Source organism: Acinonyx jubatus, chromosome E2, assembly GCF_027475565.1.
Source record: "Acinonyx jubatus isolate Ajub_Pintada_27869175 chromosome E2, VMU_Ajub_asm_v1.0, whole genome shotgun sequence".
Lineage (NCBI taxonomy): Eukaryota > Metazoa > Chordata > Mammalia > Carnivora > Felidae > Acinonyx > Acinonyx jubatus.
In genome coordinates, this window is record NC_069396.1 from 59,930,241 (window position 1) to 59,941,836 (window position 11,596).

General features: G+C 42.2%; 2 protein-coding genes across 2 annotated transcripts in view; both read right to left on the reverse strand.

The window, feature by feature from the left end:
• Window positions 1-11,596, reverse strand: part of LOC106989618 (zinc finger protein 658B-like) — a 48,145-nt gene that overhangs the window by 25,256 nt on the left and 11,293 nt on the right. The gene's annotated exons all lie outside the window — the stretch shown is intronic.
• LOC128313294 (zinc finger protein 418-like) overlaps window positions 1-11,596 on the reverse strand; it is a gene marked incomplete at its 3' end in the record, with an annotated part of 38,010 nt that overhangs the window by 17,828 nt on the left and 8,586 nt on the right. The window lies entirely within an intron of this gene.

Genomic DNA, 11,596 nt, shown 5'->3' on the forward strand with positions numbered 1-11,596 from the left:
ATGGAATAAAGACAGTCCCTTCAGCAAGTGGTGCTGGGAAAACCGGACAATGACATGCAGAGAAACGATTCTGGACCACTTTCTTACACCATACACAAAAATAAACTCAAAATGGATGAAAGACCTAAATGTAAGACAGGAAGCCATCAAAATCCTTGAGGACAAAGCAGGCAAAAACCTCTTTGATCTTGGCCACAGCAACTTCTTACTCAACAAGTCTCCAGAGGCAAGGGAAACAGAAGCAAAAATGAACTATTGAGACCTCATCAAAATAAAAAGCTTCTGCACAGCGAAGGAAACAATCAGCAAAACTAAAAGGCAACCAGTGGAATGGCGGAAGATATTTGCAAACGACATATCAGATAAAGGGTTAGTATCCAAAATCTAAAAAGAACTTATCAAACTCAACACCCAAAAAACAAATAGTCCAGTAAAGAAATGGACAAAAGACATGAATAGACATTTCTCCAAAGAAGACACATGAAAAAATGCTCAACGTCACTCATTATTGGGGAAATACAAATCAAAACCACAATGAGATACCACCTCACACCTGACAGAAGGGCTAACATTAACAAACTCAGGCACAACAGATGTTGGCGAGGATGCTGAGAGGGAGGATGTCTTTTGCACTGCTGGTGGGAATGCAAACGGGTGCAGCCACTCTGGAAAACAGTATGGAAGTCCCTAAAAATTTTGAAAATAAAACTACCCTACGACCCAGCAATTGCAGTACTAGGTATTTATCCAAGGGATGCAGGTATGCTGTTTTGAAGGGGCACATGCACCCCAATGTTTATAGCAGCACTATCAACAATAGCCAAAGTATGGAAAGAGCCCAAATGTCCATCGATGGATGAATGGATAAAGAAGATGTGGGGTGTGTATGTATACACACACACACACACACACACACACACACACACACACAAACACACACTGGAGTATTACTCGGCAATCAAAAAGAATGACATCGTGCCGTCTTGCAACTACATGGATGGAACTGGAGGATATTATGCTAAGCGAAATTAGCCAGAGAAACACAAATATCATATGACGTCACTCCTATGAGGACTTTAAGACACAGAACAGATGAACACAAGGGAAGGGAATCAAAAATAATATAAAAACAGGGAGGGGGACAAATCATACGAGACTCTTAGATATGGAGAACAAACAGAGGGTTACTGGAGGGGTTGTGGGATGGGGAGTGGTCTACATTGGTAGGGACGTTAAGGAATCTACCCCTGAAATCACTGTTGCACTATATGCTAACTAACTTGGATGTAAATTTAGAAAAAGAAAAGAAAAAAAAATCAACAAAAGCAGGCCAACACCAGGACATATCATAGTAAAATTTGGAAAATATAGAGATATGGAAAAAATCCTAAAAGGGAAAAGGGAAAAGAAATCCATAACTTACAAGGCAAGACAAATAAGGGTAGATCTTTCCACAAAGACCTGGCAGACCTGAAGGGAGTGGCATGAATCACTGTGCTGAATGGGAAAAATCTGCAGCCAAGAATACTCTATGCAGCAAGACTGTCATTCAGAAGAGAAGGAAACATAAAGAGCTTCCCAGACAAACAAAAATTATGGAGTTTGTGACCACCAGATGAGATCTGCAAAAAATATTAAAGAGCACTCTTTGAGTGGGAAAGAAAGACTGAAAGTGACAAAGATTAAACAGGAACAGAAAAAAAGCTTCAGAAACAATGACTTAACAAGTGATACAGGGGCGCCTAGCTGGCTCAGTTGGGTAAGCGTCCGACTTTGACTTAGGTCACGATGTCATGGTTCATGGGTTTGAACCCCGTGTCGGGCTCTGTGCTGACAGCTCAGAGCCTGGAGCCTGCAACGGATTCTGTCTCCCTCTCTCTCTCCCCCTCCCCTGCTTGTTCTCTCTCTCTCTCTCTCTCTCTCTCTCTCTCTCTCTCTCTCTCAAAGAAATAAACATTAAAAAAATTGTAAAACAACAAGTGATAGAATGGCACTAAATTCATAACTGTCAATAATCACTCTAATGTAAATGGACTAAATATTCCAATCAAAAGACTTAGGGTGTCAGAATGGATGAAGAAAACAAGATTCATCTACATCCTGTCTACAAGAGACTCACTTTATATTTTTTTATTTTTACAAATTTTTAGAAACTTATTTTTCAGAGAGAGACAGAGAGGGAGAGCTTGTGGGAGGGACAGACAGAGGGAGACACAAAATCCGAAGCAGGCTCCAGACTCTGAGGTGTCAGCACACAGTCCAATACAGGGCTCAAACCCACAAACTGCAAGTTCGTGACCTGAGCTGAAATTGGTCGCCTAACCAACTGAGCCGCCCAGGCCCCTCAGGAGACTCACTTTAGACCTAAAACACCTGCAGATTGAAAGTGAGGGGATGGAGAAACATTTATCTACTTAATAGATGTCAAGGGAAAGCCAGAGTAGCCATGCTTATATCAGACAGACTAGATTTAAACCAACGACTGTAACAAGAGTTAAGAATGGCACTATATCAAAATAAAGGGATCTATTCGCCAAGAACTAACAATTGTAAGTATTTATGCCCCCATCTTGGCATTCCCAAAGATATAAATCAATTAATAACAAACATAATGAAACTCACTGATAATAATACAATAAAAGTAGATGGCTTTAACACCCCATTGACAGCAATCCACAGATCATCCAAGCAGAAAATCAACAAGGAAACGATGGCTTTGAATGACACACTGGACCAGATGCAAGTAACAGATATAGTCACAATATTTCACCGTAAAGAAGCAGATACACATTCTTATCAAGGGCACATGGGACATTCTCTAGAATATTATTACACAGTGGGTCACAATTCAGGCTTCAACAAGTACAAAAAGATTGAGATTACGTGATGCATATTTCCCACCATGACACTATGAAACTTCAGGTCAGCCACAAGAAACAATTTGGAAGCACCACAAATACGTGGAGACTAAAGTACATCCTACTAAAGTAGGAATGAGTCAACCAGGAAATGAAAGATAAAAAATTCATGGAAACAAATAAAAATGAAAATGAAAATATGATGGTACAAAACCTTTGGGATGCGGGGTGCCTGGGTAGCTCAGTCGGTTAGGCGTCTGACTTGGGCTCAGTCATCATCTCATGGCTTGTGAGTTCGAGCCCTATGTCAGGATCTGTGCTCACAGCTCAGAGCTTGAAGCCTGCTTTGGATTCTGTGTCTCCTTCTCTCTCTGCCCTTCTCATCCCCCCCCCTCTCAAAAATAAATAAACATTTAAAAAAAAGTTTTTTAAACTTTGGGATGCAGCAAAAGTGGTCCTAAGAGATAAGTATATGGCAATACAGGCCCACCTCAAAAAGAAGAAAGGCAAACCTAACCTTATACCTAAAGCAGCTAGAAAAAGAAGAACAAACGAAGCTTAAAGCCAGCAGAAGGGAAATAATAAAGATTAGACCCGAAATAAGTGACATAGAGACAAACAAGCAAACAAAAACAAAAATGAAAACAAAAATAGAAGAACAGATCAATGAAACCAGGAGCTTCTGCTTTGAAAGACACAATAAAAGGGATAAACACCTAGTGAGACTTATGAAAAAGAAAAGAGAAAGCACTCAAATAAATTAAATCACAAATGGGAGAGGAGAGATCACAACCAACAGCCCAGAAATACAAATATAACAGAATATTATGAAAAATAATATACCATCACACCAGGTAATCTTGAAGAAATGAAAAAAAACCTAGAAACATATAAGCTACCAAAACTGAAACAGGAAAAAATAGAAAATTTGAACAGACTGATAACCAGCAAAGAAATTGCACCAGTAGTCAAAAATCTCCCAACAATAAATCTCTAGGGCCACATGGCTTCCCAAATTTTAAAGAAGAGTTAATACCTATTCTTTTCAAACTAGTCCAAAAAATGGAAATGGAAGGAAAACTTCCAAACCAATTCTATGACACCAGAATTACCTTGATCTGAGAACCAGACAAAGACCACACTAGAAAAAAATAATTACAGGCAATATCCCCGATTAACACGGATGAGAAATTTCTCAACAAAACAGTAGCAAATCAAATCAAACAGCATGTTAAAAGAATCATTCACCATGAACAGAGGACTTATTCCAGGGTTGCAAAGGTGATTCAATATTCACAAATCAATCGATGTGATACACCACATTAACAACAACAACAACAGCAACAACAGCAACAACAACAACAACAACAACAAAGGATAAGAACAATAGGATCCTCTCAATAGATGCAGAAAAAACACTCGACAAAGTACAGCATCCATGCTTGAGAAAAACCCTCTAAAGTATGAATAGAGGGAACATATCTCAACATCAAAAGGCCAAATATAAAAGAGCCAAGGCTAATATAATCTTCAATGGGGAAAAATGAGCTCTTCCTCTACAGTCAGGAACAAGACAGGGATGGCCACTCCCACCATTGTTATTTAACATTGTACCAGAAGTCCTTGCTTCAGCAATCCGACAACAAAAAGAAATAAAAGGCACCCAAATTGGCAAGGAAGAAGTCAAATTTATACTATTTGCAGATGACATGATGCTCCATGCGGAAAACCTGAATGAGTCCACCAAAGAATTGCTAGAACTGATACCTGAATTCAGTAAAGTTCCAGGATACAAAAGCAATGTACAGAACTCTGTTCCATTTCTATATGCCAATAAAAAAACAGCAGAAAGAGAAATCAAGGAATCGATCTCTTTTACAATTGCCAACAAAAACCGTAAGATACCTAGGAGTAAACCTAAACAAAGAGGTAAAAAAATCTGTACTCTGAAAACTATAGAGCACTTATGAAAGAAATTGAAGATGACACAAACAAATGGAAGCACATTATGTGTTCATGGGTTGGAAGAACAAATATTGTTAGAATGTCTATATTACCCAAGGCAATTTACACATTTAATGCGATCCCTATCAAAATACGACCAGCAGTTTTCACAGAGCTAGAACAAACAATGCAAAAATTTGTATGAAAACACAAAAGATCCCAAATGTCCAAAGCAATCCTAAAAAAGAAAATCAAAGCTGGAGGCATCACAATTCCAGAATTCAAGTTATATTACAAAGCTGTAGTGATCAACACAGTATGGTACTTGCACAAAAACAAGAAACATAGATCAATGCAACAGAGTAGAAAACCTGGAAATGAACCCACACCTATATGGTCAAATAATGCCCGACAAAGCAGGAAAGAATATCTAATAGAAAAAAGACAGTCTCTTCAACAAATGGTGCTGGGAAAACTGGATAGCAACATGCAAAAGAATCAAACTGGACCACTTTCTCACACCATACACAAAAAGTAAATTCAAAATGGATGAAAGAAGGGCGCCTGGATGACTCAGTCGGTTAAGCGTCCAACTCTTGATTTTGGCTCAGATCACGATCTCACGGTTTGTGAGTTCAAGCCCCACGTCCGGCTCTGTAATGCCAGCATGGAGCCCACTTGGAATTGTCTCTCTCCCTCCCTGTCATCCCCTCCCCCTCTCGTGCAGGCATGCACATGCATACTCTCCTTCTCTAAGTAAATAAAAATAAAAAAAATTTTTTTAGTGGATGAAAGCCCTAAATGTGAGAGAAGAAACCATGAAAGCCTAGAAAACACAGGCAGGAACCTCTTTGAAATTGGCCTTAACGAGTTCTTACTAGATACGTCTCCTGAGGCAAGGGAAATAAAAGCTAAAGTAAACTATTGGAATAGTTTATTGGCAAAGAAAACAACGAACAAAACTAAAAAGCAACCTACAGAACGGGAGAAGATATTTTCAAATGACATATGTGAGAAAGGGTTAATATCCACAATTTATAAACAACTTATAACATTCAACACCCAAAAAACAAATAATTTACTTAAGAAACGGGCAGAAGACACGAACAGACATGTTTCCAAAGAGGATATACACATGGCTAACACACACATGAAAAGATACTCATCATCAGGGAAATGCAAATCAAAACTACAATGAGATACCATGTCACACAACTCACAATGGCTACAGTTAACATCACAGGAAACAACAGATACTGGTGAGGATGCAGAAAGAGGGTAACCCTCTTATGTTGGTGGGAATGGAAACTGCTGCAGCCACTCTGGAAAACAGTATGGAGGTTCCTCAAAAAGTGAAAAATGCTACTACCCTACAATCCAGTAATTGCACTACTAGGTACTGACCCAAAGGATACAAAAATATTGATGCAAAGGAATACACGCACCCCCGATGTTCACAGCAGCACTATCAACAATAGCAAAACTAGGGAAAGAGCCCAGATTTCCATCGACTGATGAATGGCTAAAGATGTGATAGGTGTATGAGTGTATATATGTATGTATGTGTGTGTGTTTGTATGTGTGTATATACATATATATGTATATACGTGTGTGTATATATTACATGTACATATATGTTTATGCATATACATATATGTATATATGTGTGTGTATACATATACATATACATATATATAATGGAATACTACTCATCCACCAAAAAGAATGCAATCTTGCCTTTGCAACGACATGGATGGAGCCAGAGAGTATGATGCTAAGTGCAATGAGTCAGTCAGAGAAACACAAATCCCATAGGACTTCACTCATATGTGAAACTTAAGAAACAACACAAATGAACATGGGGTGGGGGGGGGGCGGTGAGGAGAGAGGCAAGCAAGAAATAGACTCTTGTTAGGTGCTTTTTGCTTTTTTGTTTTTTTGGTTTTTTTGAGGGGGGAGGAGGAGCAGAGAGAGAGGGCGACAGAATCCCAGGCAGGCTCTGTGTATCAGTGAAGAGTCTGATCCTGGGATCAACCCACGAACTGTGAGCTGAAATCAAGTTCTGGATGCTTAACCAACTAGCCACCCAGGCTCCCCAAGAAACAGATTCTTAACTATAGAGAACAAATGCAGGGTTACTTGAGGATAGGTGGGTGGGTGGGGGATGTGTTAACAGGTGATGGCTATCAAGGGGTGCACTTGTCGTGATGAGCACCAGTTGTTGTAAGTAATGACTCACTAAATTCTACACCTGAAACTAATACTGCACTGTATTTTAACTAGCTGGAATTTAAATAAATACTTGGAGGAAAAAAGTATTCTGCTGTCCTCTGAGTCTACAGAGCTACAGTCTGCATGTACTGCAGCCTGGAGGGAGGGAGCCTGGCCCTCCCTAAATGCTTGTTCTCACAGTTTCATCTCTGCACTGACCTCCATTAGATCACCTACCAACTCACTAGAAATGCTCATTCTCAGCCTATACCCTAGACTGACTGACTCAGACACTTTCCAGGTGATTCCAAGAAGCAGTGCTTTTGTTTTCTTTTGTTTTGTTTTGTTTTGAGGTTTATTTATTATTGAGAAAGAGAGTGTGAGTGGGGGAGAAGCAGAAGGTCCAAAGTGGGCTCTGCGCTGAGAGCGGAGAGCCCAATGCAGGCCTCAAACTCACAAACCATGAGATCATGACTTGAGCCTAAGTCAGATGCTCAACCAACTGAGCCATGCAGGCGCCACTAAAGAGCGGTGTTTTAAGAAGTCTCCGGGTGAAATAGACACAGAGTTAAGTATTCCCTCCACTTACTTGTTCCTGAAGACAGTAAACCCAATATGCTTGTGTTTAACATGAATCTTCTCTAAGGCTGCAGGATTTGAGAACCAAGCCTGCAAAATTTATCAGCACACAAATGTTTCCTTCACTAAAAAGTAAGGTCTACAATAGCTGATTTTTGTTTATTGTTTATTAATAACAATATTAATATTGTCTATTGTCTATTAATATTAATTAATATTGTCTATTGTTTATTAATGGATTACTACTCCTTTATGAACATACAAAGTGAAAAGCCTTCAATCACTCTCCCTCCTACAGAAAAACGGTATTTGCATACCGTACTGGTATCCAACTGCTTTGGCACTTGGATGCACATCTGTGTATCTATGTTCAAATACATTCCTACATTACCAAAACTCAAGTTCTGCTGCCCATTGCTCGAAAACCCAATACTCATGAGACAAGTGTTCAATGGAAAGGAACATGAGCTCATTCAGGCAGCTGGCCACCCGGGGAGAAGGCGGACTTTTGTACACAGGCCAACTCCCAGGTCTCTGCCTCCCCCAAGGGTTTTAAAAGCAGTTTAGGGCAGTTAACCAGAAAAGGGAGCACAGCGGTCTGGAGCATCTCTTGACTACATGCAGACTCTTCTGGTGCTAGCTATGGATGTTATCACAGTGCTCAAAGGTTTTACAACAGGTTCTGGTTCCCCAGTGCCTAGGGGTTGTGCAAGAGGGTCTGCTTTGTGTTGTGGCATGCAGAACTGCTCTGCTCTTCTAGGAGAGAATGCCTGATCTACAGAGAAACATCCGCAGAGAAATCATGGGGACGAAGGATGCTTGGCAAACCTTCAAGATGACTGGATTGGCCATAGGGTTTGAGGTGGCTGCACCCCCACATACTATCTTTGTTAGTACTGAAAGAGGACCTCAGTTGCCTCTATTTTGACTTCAAACTTTCTCGTTGGGTTCCTTCCAGCTTGTCTCTTGGCTAAGGAAGACCCTGATGGCAAGCGTTCCCAGATGAGAACCAAAACGACCCCTTCAAGCAATAAAGAGGGCCCTGAACAGCAAGACCCCACCCGTGAGTGACTCCATGATAATGATCTACTTGACTCACTGCCTCCCTGCATGTACCCACCCACCTTTGCTGACATTTTTCTTATATAAACCTAGAAGTGTTTTCACCACTTTGGATCAGTCTTTGAGAGTTTAGTCCACTGTGTTCCCTATGTTAGCCTCCCTGAAAGAGATTCACCCCCAACTCGTTCCTCTGCCTTGGGATTTTGTCAACGCTGAGCAGCCAAACCTAGTCCACTTGGGACCCCCAGGATTGGTGCTCTTACATCCCTGTACCCCACAGTACAACAAACTCATAATTTGTTGACCAACCTGTGCCTGAAGTTTTTTCCTTTACATAATCTTGGACAACCTAATCCAATGAGTTTAGCCCAGATGTCACACCCCGTCACCCCGAGGAGCTGCCAGAGTGGTCACAATTGTGCACGTGGAAAGGAATCAAGAACTCACCTGTGGACTGGGCTGTGTCCCTCAGGCGCCTCCCGGGTCAAGAATGGCCAGCGCTCCGGGCAATGCATTGCATTAAGGATCGACAGTGGGACCTTGAGCTCCACAGGACATACGGGGACTCAACCCAGCAGGTCCTTCCAAAGTCACCTCCGGGGGGTGCCATTTTCCTCCCCTGTCCCTGTGCCACTCCTGACCTGCGACCCAGCACCTTTTTCTCCCTGCAGGCCCCTTCCTGGCTGATGCTCTGAGATGACACCACCGTCACGCGTGGGTCCAAGGAAAAAAGGTCTCAGCGGGTTCCTACACTAAGGCTGCTGACCTCTCCTGGGAGTCACCCTCTACCTGCTCCACTGGCTCCCAGTCCTCCCTGGAGAGGGGGAAGCCAGAAATGGCCTCAGTGCCCCGGCCAGCAGTCTTCCCCTGAGTGGGAGGGCTGGTAAGGCAACCTAGATTCAGGGTGAGATGCACCAAAGGCATTCATCTTTGGGGAATGCACTCAACTAGTACAGAAAGAAAGAGTTACATCACATGGAGGTGATCACTAGAGGGTGAGAAATCCTTCCAAGGTACTGGGTGGGATCCGAGGAAGCAATCTGAACCCAGCGGGTTTGCCCGACAACCTGGTCACCACTAAGGTGAGGCCAGCCATATTTTCACTCACCCATCAGGGTGTTTAGGGAGGTCCCTCCCCTCTGGCCAATCAGGATTAACATCTTCTCCTGAGGCTTGTGCAGACCTGCAGCTGGCTCACAGCACCCCCACCTCCACCCCCACCCCAGCTCCTGTCCGCCTGGGATTGTAAAGTCTCCTGCACACGCCAAAGTTTAGTCTTCCACCAAACACCCAAGTGGAATTTTTCAGCGCCTTCTCCCAGCATATCCCGCTCTCATGATGGGAGAATTTACACTTGGGAAATTGGCAAGCACTACAAAGCAGGGCTGCAGTTTTGTATTTCTGAATGCCTGGATGTAAGAAAGTGAAGACATAATGGTAAGAATGCACACTAAACTTACACATGTATGGTGTTCTGGGCCGTCACGTGTGCAGGACACAAAAGCAGCTGAGTGAAAATAGTGAAGAAATAGCCTAACACTGTTACTATGACTCCATACAGCAAAATGTCACACCATTTAAGAATGAGGAAAATTCGAATACAAACCATTGTTGTATGCGTTTCTTATTTGTAAATGAAAATGGAAATAGCCATAACTCACCGGAAAGATAATGGGCAAACGATATGAACAGAAATTGTACCAAAGGAGATAGACAGGTGGTAAATAAACACACGAAAAAATACTCAAAATCAACACCCCTAGGAAATGCAATGGCAACAGCACTACACACTTATGAAATGGGCTGACATTACAGACTGGCACTATCAAGTAGTGGCAGGGACTGGAGGCACTGGAACTCTCCTACATGCTGGTGGGAATGCAGAACTGAAGTTTAGATCACATTTTGGCAGTTTCTTAAAAATATTAGCACTAACCTACCTGTGACGGGCACTGCGCTTGGAGTCTCACCACAAGAGAAAGGAAACCTCTATCCACATAAAGAACGGTAATGAAAATTTTTAGAGAGCACTTTGTTTACAAACGCCAAAACTCTAAGTAACCCAAATGGTCCAAACAGATGAATGGGTAAATAGTGGTATACTTCCAGAGAAGAAAATAGTAGTATTGCCTGGAAGGGACGTATACGCAAAATGACCTCCAAACCTTAAGCAAGGGAAAAGGTTGAGAAGTCCAGCTGGAGGAGAAACGGTTTATTTACGGACTCAGGGACAGAAGCGTGACTTTGGCACCCATAAGAGGAGTCGGTCCCTGCACCACCAACGCCAGGACGACCTGTTTTTACAGCCAAGGAGGCTGGGGAGTACCTGGAAGACTACTTGGGAGGTGAATGTTTCAGAACAAGCATCTGCCACAGGCACAGTTGGTACCAACAACAATGCTGGCTAGGCGTGTCAAAAAAGCTACCTCTCTGGACTGTGAAACCACCCTTGTCTTGTATCCTCTTCCTCTCTCACACGATGGCCTTGAGACGTAAACACCAGAGAGGATATGCGAGTTCAGACACCTTTGGATTATTTTAGGACAGTGACCTCTTAGACACAGGACACATGTGTCGATAGTGAAGAATTTCTGTACACACTGATCCTGCCTGGTCACTAGAACACCCGTGGATACATATTTATAACAGATACACTCCACTAAGTGGCTGATGTCTCCTCTATTCCCTCATTACCCTATCTTCTAGATTACCAATTACACTTCCCTTGCCCCTGTGGGGTAACACACGAATAGTGTGCGTCAGGCCACATGGCTCCTTTGAAGCATTTGGGGTAGATATTCCACTCAATAGTGCCTGGCAGTATGTGGTATCAGCTGTGGACAAGCAAAACATTCATGTCGTCTCCACAACCACTGGAGATGGTTTCATAACCACTGGAGATGCTTCCTCTTCAGGGTGACCTCTGAGCACAGGAAAATTGC